The following is a 21,144-nucleotide window of genomic DNA, read 5'->3' as shown; positions in this document are numbered from 1 at the left end:
AATGGCTTCCTATCCCCGAACTTGAATTATGCAAAGGAGGACCCTGGGTCTAGAGAGAACCCAAAAGCCTGTGAATAAGCGCAACTACTGCGGAGATTACTTGATGTTTTCTTCTTTTGAGGTCTGTGCTTTCTTTATCTCTTCCAAATGGTCAGCGATGCATGGTTATTCCTCATACAACCGAACCTCTAACAATGAACCAGTGTATGAGAAAGAAAATCAGTCTCATTACCTTAGACTCACAGTCTTACCCCAGCAGGAAATGTATCTGCCAAGGTGGGGGTGGGGCTCCCTAGAGGCCTGAGGGGCTGGGGTGGAGGCCTCTGGCCAGGGTCCCCAGGGAGAGTGACCCTGAGTCAGGGATGGGGAGGGACCTAGGAACCCCCACTCCAGCGCTCCCTGAGTTCCAGCCTCTCTAAGGGGTGCCAAGAGAAGGAGTTGCAGGTCAGGGAATCGAGCTGTGGGAAGGCAGAAACCACTCACCCCATCAAAAGAAGGAGCAGAGAGCAGTCTACTCCAGGCACCCCCTTCAGCTTAAGAGCCATCCAGTCTCATCCATCTGCCCTCTTACGCCCCACCCCCTCCCAAGCTGGCCTCTGCCGTCTTCAGCCCCTGGGATCCACCTTGGCTGCACAAGGTCATAGATTCCAGATGGAGCCCACCCAGCCAGCTGTTCAAACCCTAAACCCTACAGTGAGTTCCTGTGCAGCCAGAAAGCCTTTCCAGATACTGCAACTGCACACAAGCCCAAGCTTTCAGCCTGGCCCTGGTTGCTGACCCCTATCCGACCGTGTGTACCCCCCAGCTCCTGATCTCTCCCTGCCCGCATAGAATGTGGTCCTCCTCCTCTGTCTGATCTTCACTATGCCTCCTTAAGCATTGAGACACTCTGAGTGTATGCTTTATCTGCACTTGGACAAACAGCTGGTGGCCAAAGTGACATGGTCACAGGCATGCTGTCCAAAGGGCAGGTCTATCCTCCCCACCTCCCAGCTGCCGGGTACTGAGAACTTCGGTCCTGGCATCTGGGCCCAGCTCTTTCAAACTCTCTCACAGGATAGATGGTTGGCAGAATTTACTGCCTCTCTGGCAACAGACATGCCTACCTCACTTCACCTGAGGAGACCAGGCTGGAGCATGGGGGAAAGGTAGGTCTTCCTTAGAAGGACTTAGACACATGAGAAAAAAAGGGTGTTGCAGTCAGAAAAAAACAGCCAGGGTTGAAGGTGGGACACCTCAGCTGTCTGCCAGGGGTAGTGATTCAATCCTTCAGCATGGCTGGATCATAAGGAGCATGAGCACCAGGATTAGGAAGGTAGGTCAGAGAGACAGGGCTATGACGCTGAGAACCTTGATTGTCCATATAATGGCCTGGATTTTGGACTGAAGGCTTTTTAAGCATTAAGAGATGGAGCTTTTGAAGGGGAGAGCAGCGGCGGAAGGGACCCTGCAATCCCCCTGACAAGAAGTGAGGCAGTGTGAACCAAGACAGACAGGGCTGCAATGGACTGAACCTAGTAATGGATTAGATTCAGTGATGAGAGATAGTGAGGAGTCCCAGCTAATCCCCAAGTTTCTGGCATCAGTAGCTGGGTGGGAGAGAGGTTCAGCCTTGAGGTAAGGGAGCAGCAGATTGATGTGGGGAGAGGAATCAAGGGGTATATTGGCGCCAAGTGGGGTACCAAGGGGTATGAGGGGTCTGAGAGACTCCAGGTAGAGATGTCTTAAGGCAGCTGTGGTTTGGGGCTGAAGAGGGATACCTGGGAGGCAGCCTGAACTGCTCATGTAATCCCCCTCCCCAGCTGAGTGACCAGGGGAGGGCTCTGAGCCAGGAGTCACTGAGCCATAGGCAGGTGAACTGAGCCAATCAAAGTCTCTCTCGAAGAGTTTAAAATGTTGAGCCAGAGGTTATATCCAGACCTATGACCATAGGCGCTTGGACTACAGTTAGAGGGCAGGAGTTAACACCATGTGAAGTACAGCAATGGGAGAGCGGAGGGAAAACCAAGTCTACACAAAGCAAGATATTGAGACAAGATACCATGTGGTGTCAGAGACAGGGAGAGAGAGGCAGAGACAGAGACTGCTTAATGGCATCCAAGTTCCTCAGAGCCTCTACCGTACTTCTGCCCTTGGCTCCCCGAGATTCCACGAGGCACAATTCTGTGCACTTTGCATAGACCTGCCTTTATTTGTCACAGTTTGAGCAGGTTTTTGTCTATTGCAGCCAAAGGGCTGTGACTAGAGTCTGGTAGGCTCGGCTTTGAATCTGGGCTCTGCTTCTTGCAGGCCGTGTGGCCTTGGGCAAGGCACTTCACCCCTCTGAACCTCACCTTGTTCATCTGTAATTATTAGGGTAAGTCAACTACTGTAACAAGGTCACTCCAAAATGTGTAAAGACTTAAGCAACATGGAAGTTTATTTCTCGGTCATGTTAAGTCTGAAGCAGGTGTTCTGCTTGGTGGAGTGGCGACACTGAGGCCCAGGCTCTTTCTGCTCTGTGTTCTGCCATCTCCAATGTGGTTCCAAGGTTACCACACTCACGTGCATCCAGTCAGCAAAAGGAGAAAGAGGAAGGAGGGTGGTGATCAGTGTATGAGGCAGTCCGGGAGGTGAGGACCTCATTTTCTCTCAAGTTCCATTGATCAGAATTCAGTCATATGGCCACATCTAACTACAGGGGGAGCTGGGAAATGTAGTCTACCTGTGCTTAGAAAGAAGTGGGGGGGGGGCCCTGGGTGGCTCAGTTTGCTGAGCGTCCACCTCTTGATTTCCTGTCAGGTCATGATCCCAGGGTCGTGGGATGGAGCCCTGCATCAGGCTTGTGCTGGGCCTGCAGGTTGCTTGTGATTCTCTCTATCTTCCTCTGCTCCTCTCCCCCACTCGTGTGTGCTCTCTCTCTCTCTCTTTCTCTCAAATAAAAAAAATATATATTTAAGAAAGAAGAGAAAACTAGTCTGGTGAATAGGTAGTCTTAGCCATATATGGAGATAATAATGACCCACTTCCAGGATTGATGAAACCCAGCATCCATCCTCCTTGCTTGGTTTTCTTTATGAGAATCTTCCCTGCTCCTCCCTCATTCCTTGTGGTTCCCTTAGAACTGATCCCATTTCCTAGATCTAGGGGTGGTCTTTGACTGTTCTAGCCAAGGAGGGGCCTATAACTCCCTGGCCATAGAGACTGATTGGTTCAGGACAAGCATGTGACCAGAAGTCGGCCAATCAGAGCCATTGACTTGGATTTTTTATTAGAATATTAGGGAAAATATTGTTATTATGTCCCTAAAGTGGTGGTGAATCTGGTGCAATGTAAGTTTGGTGCTGCTGGCGGCCATATTGCCACCATGAGAGTAGAATTTTCCCACCATGAAGTTACCACAAAGAGAAGTAGAGAGATGGAGAAAGGCAAATTTCTGATGACATCTACCTGCAATCAGTCCATCCCTAGTTGTTTTTTTTTTTTTTTTTTTCAGTTGCGTGAGTCAGTAAATTCCTTTCTTAGTAAGGGCTTCTGCCATTTGGAAATGGCCTTAAAGAGCTGCTGTGGGAACTAACTGATGGATGTTGGTAAAATATGGTGTCCAGAAGTAGTATGTGCTCAATAAATGGTTCCTAGCATTACTCTTACTCTTATAGGAGTGGGATAGGGACTTGCAGGGGAGATGGAGAAGGAGCAGCCAGAAACGAAGATGAAAAACATGGGACCAACAGAGGAAGGTTTCCCAGATGTCCCTCCTCTGGGCCTTGTCCTAGAGCCTCATTGTCTGGCCTGAGGGCTATGCCCCAGCACTCTGATTTGCCTCTTGCCTGTCACCTGAGGTGAAGAGTCACCATGTGCCAGGCCCTGTGCTAAGTTCTTTTCCCATATCATCTCATTTAATCCCCACAACACTGGGGTAAGTACTACACAATTATTCCCGGCTACATGGGCATATAAAGTGTATGATTACGCAGGGTCTGGTGCTTGGTTAATGCTCGGCTATCATTGTCTCGTAATTCTGCATAATTTTATCTCTGAACTTACACTTTGTAAATGAAGTCAACAGAGCATGTATGTAAGCCGAGAGGCTATGCCAAATATGCTGTCCCATTCAAATATAGAGTTTGTGATGCTCTATGAGCTCAGAATTCTGGTGGACTCATGATGCATGGGAGTTCAGTGAGACTCAAACTGGGTATAAAGCAAGCGTGTTATGTCTACAACTAAGTGGGAGTGCTGACCACCCTGATAGGCCATGCTTTGCCTTTGAACCAGAACTTGCTTCAAAAGCAAAAAGAAGGCAATAGTATCCTAAGAAACACTTCCTCACTCATGATACTTCCCAGCATTTGCCAACCACTTAAATTAGAAAGGATGCCCTATTCCATGCTGATGGTGCAGAGCCTGCATGGGATTCTCTCTCTGCTCCTCCCCTGCTCACTCTTTCTCTCAAAATAAATAAAACAACTTGAAAGAAAGAAAGAAAGAAAGAAAGAAAGAAAGAAAGCCATAGAAGAAAGGGGAAAGAGAGGGCAACCCAGAGTTCCCTTTTCTTTTAGTATATCCTTACTCATCTGTAAGCCCAAGGGCTAGGATTCACCCATGTCAAGAAGTGAAATGAAAACAGTGAGTAAGTATTGTGCAGCATTCCCACTGTTCTGGTCCAAACCACATATATATGCATGCACGGCAGAGTTGCACAGTGGAAGTGTGCTGGGCCCACATATGCACACACCAGCTATGAAATACAATTGGTGTCATTTTAGTGATTGAACATATGAGTGAAATGCTCTTAATTTTGCGTTTAAAACTGGCATTGCACAAAATAAAGATGAATGGTACAATTCAGGCTAATAATTTAAATTTTGCATTTTCCTTTACTTAGAAGAGTGAATAGCAAATTAAAAAAAAAAAAAAACCATCATGACCAGTAAAGCAGAGATTGCAGAAGGAAAAGCTTTGTACAATGTATAATGTACAATGGCACATTCCCCCCCTCTTTTTTTTATAAAATTTTTTTCTTAATGTTTATTTATTTTTGAGAGAGAGAGAGAGCAAGGGGCAGAGAGAGAGGGAGACACAGAACCCAAAGCAGGCTCCAGGCTGTGAGGTATCACCACAGAGCCCGACATGGGGCTCGAACTCACAAACCACGAGATCATGACCTGAGCTGAAGTTGGATGCTTAACCAACTGAGCCACCTAGGCGCCCCTTCACCCTCTTTTTTAGAGAGGGGCTCCACATTTCATTTTGCACTGGCCCTACAAATTATGTTACCAGCCCTGTTCTCATTTCCTAGACAAAGAGAGGCTCTGAGGGCCTAGGGGACTTGCCCAAGGGCACACAGCTGGGTTTCAAACCTGGGCTACTCTAACTCCAGAGCCCAGGCTCCTAAACACCCCACCAGTCTACCTACCTGGAAGCCCCTCCCAAAGCGCGAGGTGAATGGAGCTTTGACCAGTGGAGAAGGGTGGTCTCCTGCCTGCTCTATTCTTCCTGCCTCCTACTTTATTATCACTGCCTGAGCTCAAGCCCCACCTTCTCTCTCAAGCCTCCTCCCTGGTCTCCCCGCTTCCAGACCTACCTCTGCGTATACAGATTGCCTGACTGAGCTGGTGGTTTCATGAGTTCATCCCTCTGCTTATGAACCTTTCTTAGCTCCCTATTACTTCAGGGTAAAGTCCAAACTCTTCAACCCAGCAATCACAGCCCTTTACCAGTTGGCATCTCTAGGTAAACTGGTCTCAAAATTCCTCAAACTGGCCTTGTGCATTCCAGCTCCACCTCTTTGTTCACGCTGTTCCCCTGGCCTGGACTGCTCTCCTCTCCCTAAAATCTCTCTCCACTTGGGAAACTCACTTCCTTGGCTACCTCAGTCCTGTGTATTTGCTCTCCTCCCTGCACACTTTTGATGGGCTCTGAATGAGGCCAGAGAAAAGCCTCCCTTTCTCCCTCCCTCCCTCCTTCTAAAATATTTAACAAGGACCCAGCATGTACCAGAGACAGTGCCAGGCCCTAGAGGGATGGCCCCTGTTCTCCCTGGGGTCGCTCCCTCAGTCATTAATCCCAACTAACCACACATAGAAACAGACTGCAGGGTGGCCATCAGAGTCTTGACACATGGTCAGGAGGGGGTTCTCTCAATCAGGGAGCTCAGGGAAGATCTCCCAGAGGAAGGAACAGGGGAAATCTGAAGGAACAGGGGAGGGAAAAGTGATCTGGGCTGAGGGACAGCCTGTGTAAAGTAGGCTTTTCTGTGAGGCCTTGGAGGTGCCTGCTGTCTCTGGGCCTCAGGCTCCCGTCTGTCACATCAGTGCTGGCTGTGGGAGGGACTGAGGCAGTGCAGTCCTTTGAGAAGACAGAGAGGCCTGGGTTGCCCTGCCACTGCCCCACTTTGGTTTGTAAATGGTTTGACTGAAAATGCAAACAGCCCTAGAGACCTGGGAACCTCATTTCCTCTTCACCAGCGTCATCCAGGCCCAGCCAGCAGGTGTCCCAGGCTCCCTAAGACCCTGCTGCTGAGCACCAATTCTAAGTCCACTGTCTTATCCTCCTACCTCCACCTACTTGAACAGTCCCCTCTGGAGGGGCAGGAAAGACTGGCTTGCAACTGTTCAGACCGGGAGATGCTCCTGTCTGCTATCTTCTCTCTGATGCCAAGTTCTTTTATTTTGATCTTTTGGGCTTGGGGACCCCATGTAAGCACGCCCACCAGTCCTCCTGGGCCGGAGCCCCACCTGGCCTGGAGCCACTTGTATAACCTCTTCCTTCAGCCTCTCCCTGTGCTCTAAGATGGGGACCTTCACCGTGTCATCTCCCCTCAACCTTGCCTCTAAGAGGGTATCTAGATTTCCCAGCCCACCATTCAGCCGCACTACTTCCTGCCTCCCATGGTTGCCACACGGGGGCCACATCTAGGTCATTGCACACAATAGGAAGTTTCTTGCCTCTGAATCTTTGTTTATTCAGTCATCCCCTCTGCTTGGAACACCCGTCCATCTTTTAGTGCTGATCCCTACTAGTTCTTAAGGCTTGGAAGCCACTTCTCATCGGTGAGGCCAACAGGGCTCTGGTAGCCCGCATGACCCCATCAGGCTCACAGCACCCTGGTGTCCATTGTCTGCTCTGCTCCCTGGCCTGTTGATACCCTTGAGGGCAGACGTCTGGTCTGACTCACCTTTGTTTCCAGGAGGTGTCAGGGAGGGTGTTTGCATGACAGAGTTGAGGTAGGAAAACTCCAGAACCTCTTCCTGGAACAGGAGCATACCTGGTCTTCAAGGGCACGGGAACTGCAGACCTGTCAGCAGCAGGACAGAGCAGGCACCCAAGAGCCCCTCAGCCAGCCCAGGACACCTGGATCGTTGCATTTTGGCCTGAGGGGCCTGGCCTCCTTCCCCTGAATTTACCTCTACAAGGACACCCTGCACAGGGTGGGGGTGGGGGCTTTGGCCAGGCTGCCAACTCCTCAGCTCCTTAAGACAACTTCCTGTCCTTGCCACCTTATCTCCCTGGCCAGGCTGAGGAGAGGAAGTTGTCCACTTTCTCCCAGTGGTGGGCAGAGACACCCCAGACCTCAGGAAATGGGGAGCATATCATGTGAGGGTATGCCTGCCTCCTTTTGCTGCTGCTACCAGATTTCTCTTCCTAAAAAAGTCATGCTAACTAACTCTCCTGTTCAAGTGTCTTCCGTGGCTTCCTATGGTCTTTCCCCCAATAAGATCAACTCCTCAGCCGCGCCCGGGTGACACAGTCAGTTGAGTGTCTGACTTTGCCTCAGGTTGTGATCTTGCGGTTCATGAGTTCAAGCCCCACAGTGGGCCTGCTGTTGTGAGCCCAGAGCCCACTTGGGATCCTCTGTCTGCCCCTCCCCTGCTCATGCTCTCTCTCTCTCTCTCTCTCTGTCTGTCTCTCAAAAAGAAAGAAAGAAAGAAAGAAAGAAAGAAAGAAAGAAAGAAAGAAATCAACTCTTCAGCCTGCCAACCTTATCTTGTTTTCCTGTCCCCTCAACACCTTAAACTTAATCACATTGGTTTATTTTCTCCTTTCTTGCTCCAAGAATTCCTCTCTTTCTGCATTTGCCCATGCTGTTACCTGTTCTGGGAAACTAGCTCGTTCATCTTTACCTATCTGAACCCTCCTCACTCTTCAAATGCCTTCTCCAAGAACTCCTCCTTGACCCCTTGGGAGTCAGTGACCTTGTACCTGCTGAGTGACCTGTTTGTGTGCCCCTCCTCGTTTGCCTGAATTCGCAGCGGCAGCATCCAGCTGTATCCCTCCAGAACAGGAGCTGTATCTGAATCATCTCAAGATCTCTAGAGGGTGGCCCAGTCCACGAAGGTCATTATAAAGTTGCCCTCTACATTGAGAATCTCCTGAGGCCTAAGCTGAGTCTATGGCACTCATCATTGCATCTCAGTGTCTCGTACCTGGTTTGGTACCCACTAGACTTAAAAATGTATGGCGGTTAAATGAACAAGGTTCTAGCCAATGCAATAAGAGATAAAAGTAATGAGGTACAAATACTGGAAAGTAAAAGAATGAATCCATGTAAAACAAAACAAGTTGAAAGTAAAAGAAAACATTCATGAGCTGTGATATTCTCACGGTGGGATGTATCAGAGTTAGCATTCCCATTGTATGGACAGGGGTTTAAGGCCCACCAGGGTCACATGGGGACTTGGGTTCCTGCCTAGCTGTATGCTTCTTTCCTTGCTCCACCGTCTGGCACAAATGCATAGTCTCTCAGCTAGTCTTTGGCAATGCCTATCAGCACCTTGGCCAATGAGGCAAGAGGACCTGCCTGGCAAGGAGGGGGCGCCAGCTGTTCCAGGCCACGTCTGACCAATCTGCCTGCAGGGACTCAGCTGGTAGTGGGTTGTAAGAAGATAAAACACAAAACCCTTATTTGCCTTGTAAATTGTTATACTCAACCAGGCTCATCAGCCTGAGGTACAAACTTGGAAAAGAATTTGGGGGGGGCGCCTGGGTGGCTCAGTCAGTTAAGCATCCGACTTCAGCTCAGGTCATGATCTCTGCAGTTCGTGGATTGAGCCCCGCATCCCCGCGTTGGGTTCTGTGCTGACAGGCTCAGAGCCTGGAGCCTGCTGCAGATTCTGTGTCTCCCTCTCTCTCTGACCTTTTCCTGCTCGCGCGCTCTCTCTCTGTCTCTTAAAAATAAATATTTTTAAAAAGTTAAAAAAAAAGGACAAAAGGAAAGGAATTTGGAAGCTGAGACCTGCTCCCTGGTATGGGGAAAGGGCGTTGGCCCTAGAGCATCTGGGGGCAAGGCTTGTCTTAGTCAGTCCCTCAACTGGGGTCCCGGCCTTGCTACTTGTGTGCAGAGAGCAGGGACTGCTGGTTTAGCCTCTCCCAGAGGGTGTCCCCAGGCCTGGGGCTGAGCTGCGGGGCTAGCCAAGTCCTCAAGCAAGGCTGGGCCCTCCTCATATCATCCTGGCCATAGGAGTCTGAAAAGGCCTCTCTCCCTCAGGACCCTGGGTCTTTGTCCCAATAGGGGTGGGACAGATGTTATCTGGAGCTCACAGGAACCCTGGTGGGAACTTGCTCACACTGCCTACCCAGGACCAAAGTCAGGACAAAGTGGCAGGAGACTGGGTCCTGCCCTTGGTTCCCAGGCTAGGGGCTGAGGAGAAACTTAGGTCTTTATCTGTGGGCCCCTCACTGCCTGTAGCTGTGGTTTCCATTGCACTCCCAGCCTGTCCTTTACCCTCTCAGGGCCCAGCTGTCCTGGCTTTGTCTCCTCGGTGTGCTTTTTGGGCCTCTTGTCGGCAGTGCCAGCCTCCACCCCAGTGTTCCCTGTGTGGCAACCAGCCCAGCTCCCTGGGGATATCCTGTCATTGTGGCCCCAAGCCTAGGCATTGAATCCTGCCAAGTCAGCCCCAGTACTCTGGGTTCCTTCCAGATCCCCAGATGGGGACCACATACCCAGAGAGGTTGGGGAAGTTGGCAAAGGCACCCAGATCTCCCGTGTGGCAGAACCGGGCACTGTGCCCAAGACACCTGACGCCTGGGCTGTGGCCAGCCTCCGGGCAGACACATGGGCAAGGCCCGCTGCCCTGTCGCCAGCCCTACAGGTGACCTTGGCATGTCCTCTACTTCTCTGGGCTCCCTCCCAGACCCAGACCAGGCCCTGCAGACTAAGGGAATCTGTGTGAATGGTGAGTGCGGTTACTTCCAAAGGGGCTGGGTATGCTGGGCATACTCTCTGGATCTCGGGGTGACCCTCTGCACGGTGAAAGTGGGAGCATGGGAGGGGAGCTTCAGCTGGGCCCCATCTCTTGACCTCTAACAACCATTCTCCATGAAAATGACCAAATTTGCAAGTGGGGTTCCATTTGCGTTTAATTACCTGAAGTCACACCTGCCTCATTTGTGCAACCAAATCAGTCCAGGCCTTCCTGGGTCTTTCATTCACAAAGCCAGCTTCTGGGGCAGAGGGAAGGATGGGATTAGCTGGGGACCTTTGCCTGGGGCCCCTCACAGCACTGTCTGCACTGGGGCGGGGATAAAAGAACTACCTAACAAGAACTGGCTCGGTGCCAGGCACTGAGCTGAGGACACCATTTAATCTTTACAAGCTGCCTTTAGAGCAGGTTCTTTATGATCTTCTTTATAAAATTTCACAATGGGGTGAGGGTCACAAAATTGGTACCTGGGAGAGCAGGAATGTGAACCCAGGCTGTCTGGCCCCAGAGCCCAGGCTTTTAACCACTGGACTATGGACAGAAAGAAAAAGGTAGTGTGTCGCCTGCCTAAAGTCCCTAGGCAGTGTAAGGCTGGGGTCCTAACCTGGCTCTTATTCAAAGCCCCTGCTTGTGACTACTGACTACTGGCCTGGTGAAAGCTCCAAGGATGGGCCGGGGACCTCCTTGGCCTCCAACAGCACTCTCTCTGGGGTGCCTGGGATAGTAGTCACTCTTGACTGCAGAATGGACCCCACCTAAGAAGTTCACGGGCTTTAGTTTTTAATCCAAGCTCCACTGTGTGACCTTGGGCAAGTGACCTCACCTCTCTGAGCCCCAGCTTTCTCAGCTGTAAAATAGGGAAGATAGTAGTCCTAAGCCCACAGGTCATCGGAAGTGCTAAGTGAGCCAGTGTATGTGGAGTGGCCAGCCTAGTCCTTCTGGACTGCAGATGCTCGGGGCCCATCTTTTCTTGCATTCACTCCCAAGGACCCAGAGCCAGCCTGGTTCTGCCCTGTTCCCCAAGACACACCCCTCCAATCCAATTGTCTGTGACCTGACCAGGAAGCTGGCCAAGGGCAATACCCACCCAGATCCTGGAGGCAAGAGGCCAACAGGCGGGAACAAAGAATTTTCCATGGCTTCATAGTTAATGAGGAACTGACTCTCTTTAGGGCCTCAATTAGTCTTTCACCCTCCTCTCCTTCCCCTAAATTTCCATCATGGGTGATATTTACATTGGAATTCTTCCCGGGACTTCAGGAACCCAGTATGGGTAAATGAAAAACAATACAGAAGAAGAGATAGGTGTATTTTTTAAAGGTAGCATTGGCAAGTTTGCATTCTTGGTTTTAAAACACACGACAAAGCAGCAAGTATCAAAACAAAATAATTTTGTATTTAAATCAATTCAATTAAGCTTCTGTCAATCGTAAGACACTGCAGAAATGCAAAGATGAAGACATGGTCCCTTCCCTCAATAGGGTCATGGCCTAGGGTGATATATACCCAAGAAGCAGGTACCTAAGGGTATACAGTAGTTAAGAGCGTGCTTTCAGGAGATAGACCTGGGATTGAACCCCGCTAGTTACCAGCTATGGGATCTTGGGCAAGTTACTAAATGGCTCTGAGTCTTAGTTACACTATTTGTAAAATGGGAACTTAAAAAAGGCCCACCACAGTGGACTCCTGTGAGTTTCATTGAGAAGACACATGGCATTGTTAGCTACCCCACAAAGGTGTCCCCTTTTTGCTAACAGAGCCCTGACTTTGTTTCAGGTAGCAAAGTGGCCGAGTGTAGTGCATGAATCATGAATGGTTTAAGCCAATCACAGTGATGTCCTTCTTCTTTGCCAGATACTGGTTTTCCCAGTTCCCTGGCAGCTGAGGATGGGTATGCGACTCATTTAAGGCCAATGAGGTGTAAGGTGAAGTCGGCAGGGGGCTTCCTGAAAAAATACAGAGGATGAAGCCTTTGCTTTTCCTGCTTCCTGCCTGTGAAGAGTTGGGATGCTTGGAACTGCAGCATCCATGACCATGAGGCATCTAGCTTGAGGATGTGAAGCCCACATATTGAGGATGGCTAAGTAGTAGGATATTGGCAGGGGAGGCATTATCAAGCTATAGAACAGCCTGAGATTAACCATCTACCATTCTTGTTTTGAGAGATGATTTTAAAAGCCCTTATATAAAGCAGTTGGGAAATCTGTTATCTGCTCCTTTCAGCTGAAGGCACCCTTTGATACAGGATCTTAGCACCAAGCTTAGCACATGGTAAGCATTCAATAAATGCTGTCTGTGACCTTACAGACAAGTCACAGCATATTCCACATTCACTTACACGTGCTCTGTAGACAGAGAGGGAAAGAGGAAGAAAGGGTGTAAATGGTGTGAGTGACTCCACTTGCCTTGCCGTTCAGTGGGTGAATCTGCTGTCTCCTGAGTATCTCTCAGGACCTCAGGATGTAAAGACGGCCTTGGCTGTGGGATCCACTGGAGAAACCAAGATTATTCCAGGCCTGGCAGGAAAACTAGCAGGCAGGAATCACCAATGAGTGATGGCACCTGGCTCCCCACCCCTTCTAGAAGGGTTTCAAGGGTAATTTCACTCATCTTCAGTTTTTACCTTATGCTCCAACTTTGGAATGGTGGCCTTGTTTTTGAGTCAGAACTGATGGAGGTGCCTGTTACCCCAGCGGATGGAACAGCTGGAGAGAAGCCAGCAGACCTAGGAGCTGACTCCTTCTCCAGAGGTTTCCCAGGGAGAACAAAGAAAGGAAGAGGGAGAAAGACAGCTCACTTAGAACCTAAGTGATTAATTACAGTCTTAATTTATGAATGAATGCTGTACCCTACAACAGGCCTACCTGGGACTTTATGTGACATCCCAGTTTACACGGGCTTTGGAGTAAAACAATTTGACATCTCAAGAGCTGGACTCCTTTCACATGAAATTTCTGTGATGATGGGGATGGTCTGGGATTTGTGATAATGGGTGGTACCCAAGCAAGATAAATCCCATTTGGTATCTTGGCCCCCAAACCTTTCTGGCTAGCTCCCTGGGTTGTAAATACTACAAACTGGGTTTTTAATTTCTATTTATTTTATTTATTTTTTAAATGTGTATTTATTTGTGGGTGTGTGTGTGTGTGTGTGAGAGAGAGAGAGAGAGAGAGAGAGAGTGCACGCGCACGCGGGGGAGGGGCAGAGAGTCAGGGAGGAAAGAGTATCGGAAGCAGGCTTTATGCTGACAGCAGAGAGTCCGATGAGCCGCTCAAACTCAAGAACTGTGAGCTCATGACCTGAGCAGAAATTAAGTCGGTGACTTAACCGACTGAGTCACCCATGTGCCCCAGGTTTTTATTTTTATTATTATTTTTTTAAACAGGAGGTGGTGCAGTGTAGAGGTTAAAAACACAGATTCTAGGGGCACCTGGTTAGCTCAGTAGGTTAAGCCTCAACTCTTGATTTTGGCTTAGGTCATTATCTCACTGTTCCTGAGATCAAGCCCTGTGTTGGGCTCTGTGCTGTTAGCTTGGAGCCTGCTTGGGATTCTCTCTCTCTCCCCTCTCTGCCCTTTCTCTGCCTGTGCTCTCCTTCTCAATCTCTCTCTCAAAATAAATAAACATTAAAAAAAAAATCCACAGGCTCTGCTCTCTGTTTTTCTGTCTGAGAAATGGGAATACTTCTAGAAAACCATCTCAGCTGGTGTTATGTAGCTCTGTGAAGTGAGGTGTCAGCCCTGAGCATAAGGCCCAGCATGAAGAACTGCACCAGGGGCCCCTGCAGGGTTCAGTCGGTTAAACGTCTGACTTTGGTTCAGTTCATGGTCTTGCAGTTCATGGGTTCGAGCCCTTCATCGGGCTTTGTGCTGACAACTCAGAGCCTGGACCCTGCTTTGAATTCTGTGTCTCCTCCCCATGTCTGCCCCTCGCCCACTCGCACTCTGTCTCTCTCTCTCAAAAATAAATAAACGTTAAAATTTTTTTTTCAGGGGCGGCTGGGTGGCTCAGTCGGTTGAGCGTCCGACTTCAGCTCAGGTCACGATCTCGCGGTTCGTGAGTTCGAGCCCCGCGTCAGGCTCTGGGCTGATGGCTCAGAGCCTGGAGCCTGCTTCGGATTCTGTGTCTCCCTCTCTCTCTGCCCCTCCCCCATTCATGCTCTCTCTCTGTCTCAAAAATAAATAGACATTAAAAAAAAATTAAAAAAAATTTTTTTTTCAATTAAAAAAAATAACTGCTCCAGATGTCTTAAGTGTTAGTGGTGTTGCCCTGCCATCATGCAGGAAAAGGCACTTTGAGCACAGATAAAGAAGGATGTCCTAGGCACCACACCTTCTCTGCAAGGTGTGCTGATGAATCGCTGCCTTAGGGAGGAGGGAAGGAGGCTGTGGCTCTGTCCCTTGCCCCATATTATATGACAAAACTGTACAACCCAGGATATCTCACCTGGAAAGGGCCTCTGAGTCATCTCTGCCCACCTCTGCCTTGCACAGGTGAGACATGAAGCCTGGAAAGGTCAGGGACTTTCCCAAAGTGAAACAGTGAGGCCAGGCAAAGGGGAAAGGAATCCAAGTATTGAAGAAAACAGGTAATGTTATCAGCAAGAAGATAAATGAGGGCAAATGAAAACAATACACTTTGTGTGATGACGTTTTTTTTTTTTTTTTGTCATAAATACCAAGAAAACAGCCACAGAACGGGAAGCACATGGGGTGGCAGCAGTCACACACTTTTGCTCACATATGGCAGTGTTGGGATCTGGCACCAGCTTGACCAGTGCCCATACTGAAGGGACAGCCCATACCCTCAGATGCATATGCTGCATGTGGTTATTGGGGGAAGTAGAGAATCTCCCTTGCAATAAAAATGCAATGTAAATCTATTCCTGCAGCTTGAACTGGTGACAGACACTCCCCCTTTGGACTGGATGTCTGATCGGGCCCAGAGTCTTCTCAAACAGCCAAGGCTCCCAGAGTTCTGTGGCCAGAGGTTATGCTAGACCATCCCACACTGTCCCACCCTCTTGAGGCTGACCAGATTCCTCCAGCTCTGCCCTCCGGGGGAACACATTAATTTGCGCGAATTAACGATGGGAATGAGGCAGATACCTTGTGCCCCTAACAACTTACCTGAGACCCCTGCCCTGTCCCTAGCTCCCTGACTCCCCTTAATTGTGCAGCCTGGGAGTGCACAGTTCGTACCTCTTCAGCAGGCTGAGGGCAGCCGGGGCCAGCCAGAGCCCTCCAAGCTGGTGGAGCCTTGAGTTGGTCCTGAACCACCTCCACCTGAGCACCCCCCACCCTGCCCAAGGCAGAAGGAGACCTCCCCATAAAAATCTTTCTGAGAGGTACCTGGGTGGCTCAGTCAGTTAAGTGTCTGACTTCGGCTCAGGTCATGATCTCACAGCTCGTGAGTTCAAACCTCACATTGGGCTCTGTGCTGGCAGCTTGGAGCCTAGAGCCTGCTTCAGTTTCTGTCTCCCTTTCTCTCTGCCCCTCTGCCACTTGTTCTCTCTCAAATATGAACAAACATTAAAAAATTAAAAAAAAAATCTTTCTGAGGTGACAGTCCCCAGTAGAACTGGCTACCTTCCTGATGGGGTCTTAGGCTTACCAGGAATCAAAACTCCCAGATGTCTCTTAGTGCAGGATACCCTAGCAGCCACATAGGCCCCATCCAGGCAAGGCAGTCTAGACACCTCCAGCTTTACCTTGGGAGAAATATGCACTTTGGCGTAGAATAGGGTTTGGAATTAGGCAAGGGCTTTAGGCTGCCAAGGTCCAGCTCTCGTGGCCTGGTCTCTGGGCACACATGCCCTGTTCTGGGTCCCTGGCTACCTGTGCAGCTCAAGCATGTGCAATAGGCACCCTCCACCCTGTGTGGGGAAGCCGGAGCCCTCCAGGCCTGTGGAATTCTGGCAGGGCTGAACCATTTGGATAGCCTCCTGGGTGGAAGGATCCCATCTCCAAGGATCTTTCAGAGGTGGCACCTTGAATGTGGTGACAGTCAGTCCCCATTTGGACTGCCTGCCTAATGGGGTACCTGGCTTCTCTAGCAGTTGACTCCCAGGAGTCTCTTGCAAAGGGATACCTTGGCCAGCTGCCCCCTCCTGTCATTGCAAGGCAGTGTTGTTGCCTCCAGACTAGCATTCAGTGGAAATTTGTGCATTTTTATAGGCTGAAGGCTTCTAATGAGGCAGATGCCAGGTACCTCCAAACAGCCTACTCCTGTGACCCAGCCTCTCTGTATAGTTGCCTTGTCCCAGTCTCCCAGCTACTCTGACCTGCGCAGTGAACAGATGCGTCACCTGTGCCTTATCAGTCCACATTTCTCCATCTCTTTCTTCTGGGTCAATATATACCATTGTGCAGATTTGGACTCAAATTAGGATGATGTCCTGTATCTCCGAGTGTCTGCTTCTGTGACCCTGCCTCTCCCTGCAGTTACCCTGATTTAGGTGCCTGGGTCCCTTGGCCTACTGGGCCTGCCTGCTCATTCTGACCCTGTCCATCAACCTTGGGTAGCCAGGGCACTCCAGGCGTGTGGGGCTTGAGCTGAGACCCAACCACCTGCAGAGCTCTTGAGTTGGAGGGAGCTTACATACCAAAAATCATTCTGACATGACAGCTTTAAACTTGTGACTGTCACTCACCATGTAGACAGGTTGCCTGATAGGTGGCAAGCTTCTTCAGAACTCAAGGCTCCCAGGTGTCTCCTTTGGCTGCTAACTAGGCCACATGACAGGGCAGTTGGAGTCCTCCAGATCTGCCCTAAGGGGGAATAGGCCCAATAGTATAGGTGAAGTCCTGGGAAAATGTAGATGTCAGGTACCTCCAATAGTTTCCTCCTGTTACCCAGTCCCTCCCCACATTGCCCTGTTCCAGGTTCCTGGCTTCCCTGGCCTGTGCAGCTTGTGCATGTGCAGTCTGTACCCTGTGAGCTGGCTGCAGGGGGACACTCCAGGCCTGTGGAGCCAGAGCCAATTTCCAACCACCTGCATGGCTTCAAGGGTGGAAAGAGCCACACTCTGAATAACTTTCTGTGGGCTATTTTACACCAGGGATTGTGAGGCCTCATTTGGACTGGCTGTCTCTATGGAGCCCAGGGCTTCTCCAGCAATCAAGGCTGCCTAGGTGTCTCTTCTTGGAGGTTACCCCTAACTGTCTCAGGGGGTCCCACCCTGCGAAGGCGATCCAGATTCCGCCAGCTTTGCCTTCAGGGAAAATATGCACATTTGTGTAGGTTAAGTCTTAGAATTAGGCATATGCTAGCTACACCCAGTTGCCTGCTACTGTGGCCTGGTCTCTCCTTACAGCTGCTCTGTTCTAGGTCCCTGGCTCCCCTGACCTATTCTGCCCATGCATGTGCCACTGCACTGTGTCAGCCAAGAGTTGAGCGAGGGCTTTCCAGTACTCAAGGCTCTGAAGTGTTTCCTTAGTAACCTACTCTGACTATTCCTCTTCAGTCACTTGTCCTTTTCCATATCCATGGTTATCTAGACTTGGGGTACCCAGGTATGTGCAGTTAGCACCCTGTCAGTTGGCCTCGGGCTGCAGGTGCACTCTAAATCTGTGGAGTGCTAGCTTGACCCTAACTACTTGAATGGACTCAGGGCGCAGATATCTAAGTATCTAAGTATCTAAGTCTACTTTTTTTTTAATGTTTATTTTTATTTTTGAGAGTGAGACAGAGCATGAGGGGGGGAAGGGCAGAGAGAGAGAGAGAGGGAGAGAGAGAGAGAGAGAGAGACAGAATCCGAGGCAGGCTCTAGGCTCCGAGCTGTCAGCACAGAGCCCGACGTGGGGTTTGAACTCACCAACTGTGAGATCAAGACCTGAGCTGAAGTCAGATGCCCAACTCAATGAGCCACCCAGATGCCATTCTGAGTCTACTTTTTAAAATGGGTGTCTTTTATTGGATATGAGAATTCTTGGAATTAGTCATATGCCAGGTACTTCATATAGTTTGCTACTGTGACCCAGCCTCTCTCTACAATGACCCTGTGGGACCATGCTGCCCAATGATAGCTGACAATGTGTGCGTGTGTTGGCCTCTTAAGTTAGGTAGTCTAACTCAGGCCAGTCTCTGCCTCCTTTGTGGCCTCTATGGTAGAGAGAGCCCACCCCCAGAAAAATCTGAGGCTTTGTTTTAAATAGGGGACCATTGATTCCCCATTCAGACAGCTATCTGATGGGGTCCAGGCTTTTCCAGTAATTCAGGTTCCTAGGTAGCATGCAAAGGTGGCACAGGCCAGGGAAGCCAGGGAACCTGGAACAGGGCAGTTGAAGGGAGAGACCAGGTCTCACAACCTCTCTGGAGTGACTGGCATCTACCTAATTCTAAGTCTTAGCCTACATGAATGAACATGCCCCCCTGAAGGCAGAGCTGGAGGAATCTGGACTGCCTTGTCAGCTTGGGGCCAGGAAGGATGGCCTGGGTAGCCTTTACTAAAAGACACTTAGGGAGACTTAGTTGTTGGAGAAGTCTGAGACCCCTTCAGGCAGCCAGTCCAAAAAGAGACAGACAGTCCTATTTCAAACTTAGGCTCAGAAAGATTTCCTGGGAATGTCCTCTTTCCATCCTGGAGGTTCTGTAAGAAATTGGGGACTAGCTTGAGCCCCACAAGCCTGGAGGGCCCCTGCCAGCCAAGCCCATCTGACAGAGTGTGCTCTGTACATGCATGGTCTGTGCAGGTCATGGGAACCATGGACCTGGAACTGGCAACCTCTCAGGGAATCTAGGTTTCATGGGCAGGCTCTTGGGGGCCATGGAATCTGCCTAACCTATAAAAAATGACATATTTACTGTGAAGGTAGAGATGGAGGCATCTGGGCCATCTTGCTAGGGTGGCACCAGGCAGGCTGACAGGGGTGTCCTTCACTAAAAGGGACCTGAAAGCCTTAACGACCGGTAAGCCCAGGACCCCATCAGAGAACGAGTCCGAATCGGGACTGACTTCATGCTAGTTTGAAGCTGAAGCCTCAGAAAAAAATTTGGGGGCGGAATCTCTCCACACAGGAAGCTGTCCTAGTTGTTGAGGACAGGCTGAAGCTCCACAGGCCTTGAGGGCCCCAAATGCCCAAGGCTGGCTTCAGGGCAAGGGCTATCCCAGGTCCTCCAGATCAGAGCATCAGAGGACCTGCAGCAGAGCAGCTGGAAGGGGAGGCTGACATATAGGAGCAAGCTGTGTGGGGCACCTGTCAACTGCCTCACTGCAAGTTTTATCCTGCTCCATAAGAGACACCCAGTTTGAAATGCTGCCTTAAAGAGATACTTGAGGGGTGCCTGAGTGGCTCAGTCAGTTAAGTACCTGACTTCAGTTCAGGTCATGATCTCACAGTCTGAGTTTGAACCCCTCATGGGGCTCTGTGCTGACAGCTCAGAGCCTGGAGCCTGCTTCCGATTCTGTGTCTCTCACTCTTTCTCTGCCCCTCTCCCACTCACACTCTCTCTCTCTCACACACACAAATATTTTACAAATTAAAAAAAAAGAGAGAGATTTGGGAGGTGTGCCCTGGAGGCTCTACAAAATTTGAGGACTGGTTTATGCTCCACCAGGTTGGAGGACCCAGGCAGACAAAGGCCAACTGATACAGCACAGACTACCCATGTCGGGGAGGCTAGGGTCTGGGAAGATGGGGACCTAAAACAGGGAAGCTGTAGTAAGAGGCTGGGTCACAGGAGCAGGTTCTTTGGGGGTACCTGATATCTGCCTCATTTGTAGCTTTGGTTGATAGGAATGCACATATTCCCCTTGCAGGCCAATCTAGAGGCAACTGCACTGCCTTGTCGGCACTAGGTAGGAGAACTGACCTGAACAGGGCAAGTGTCCTGAAAAGATGGGTCTTGGGAGTGGGCTGTTGGGGGTACAAGGCACTTGCCTATTCCAAGCCCTATCCAACACAAAAGTTCATATTCTCTTTAAAGGTACAGGTGGATGGATGAGTCTGGTCTGCCTTGCCAGGATGCAGCTTGTTGGGATACATGCGTATCCTTCACTGAAAGATACCTGGGAGCCTTGATTACTGGTAAGCCCTGGACTCCTCGGGTAGCCGTTCAAAATGGGGACTGAGCTTGGCCAGTTGAAAGGTGCCATCTCAGAAAGATTTTTGGGCGGACAGCTCCCTCTGGCCTGGAGGCTATGCAGGTGGTTTGGGACCAGCCTAAGCTCCACAGGCTTGGAGGGCCTCCTAGATACTCTCAGCAGGTTGATAGGGTGTTTCTTGCCAATGCATGAGCCATGTAGGTGAGTGTAGCCAGGGGTGTGGTATAGGGCGAGTCTCTCTGGAGAGGCTGGTTCACAAGGAGTGAGCTAGTGGGGACACATAGCACATGCCTATTTACAGGTGTTAATCCACATAAATGTACATATCCTCCAAAGGCAGAGCTGGAGGAATTTAGAAGCCCTGCAAGTGCTGATTCTAGTGTGCTGACCATGGTATCCTTAATAAGAGATATCTGGGAACCTTCATTGATGCAAAAACCTGGGACTTCAGCAAACAGTAAGCACTGTTTGGGAACTGACTGACACCCATCTCAGTGGCTGCCTCAAAGAGAATTTCAGGGGTGAGCACCCTTCACACTTAAGGCAATGCAGGTAGTTGCAGATAGGCCCTATATCCGTAGGCTTGTAGGGCCCTGGCTGCTCATGGGCAGTTGACAGGGTGTGTCTGTACAGGTGTCAGTTTCACAGGTCAGAGTAGCCAGGGACCTGGAACAGGGCAACGTTAGATGAGGTCCGGGCATATAGTAGCAGACTATTGGGGGTACCTGGCATATGCCTAAATCCAAGGCCTAACCTACACAGATGCACATATTTTGCCTGAAGTCTGGTTTTGGCGGGGGGACACCTAATGCTCAGACTGTTTGTGTCATTGCCAACAGTGTCCTTAACACTGGTTCACTGTGGGAATTACTCCAACTGTTTTCTAACTAATATGAGTTTGTTCCTTGGTGAGTTA

This window comes from Lynx rufus, unplaced genomic scaffold, assembly GCF_022079265.1.
Source record: "Lynx rufus isolate CCGP_SWC_20201006 ecotype Redwood Valley unplaced genomic scaffold, mLynRuf1.p SCAF_18, whole genome shotgun sequence".
Classification (NCBI taxonomy): Eukaryota; Metazoa; Chordata; class Mammalia; order Carnivora; family Felidae; genus Lynx; species Lynx rufus.
The sequence above is the reverse complement of the archived record's forward strand: the minus strand, read 5'-3'. Positions refer to the sequence as shown.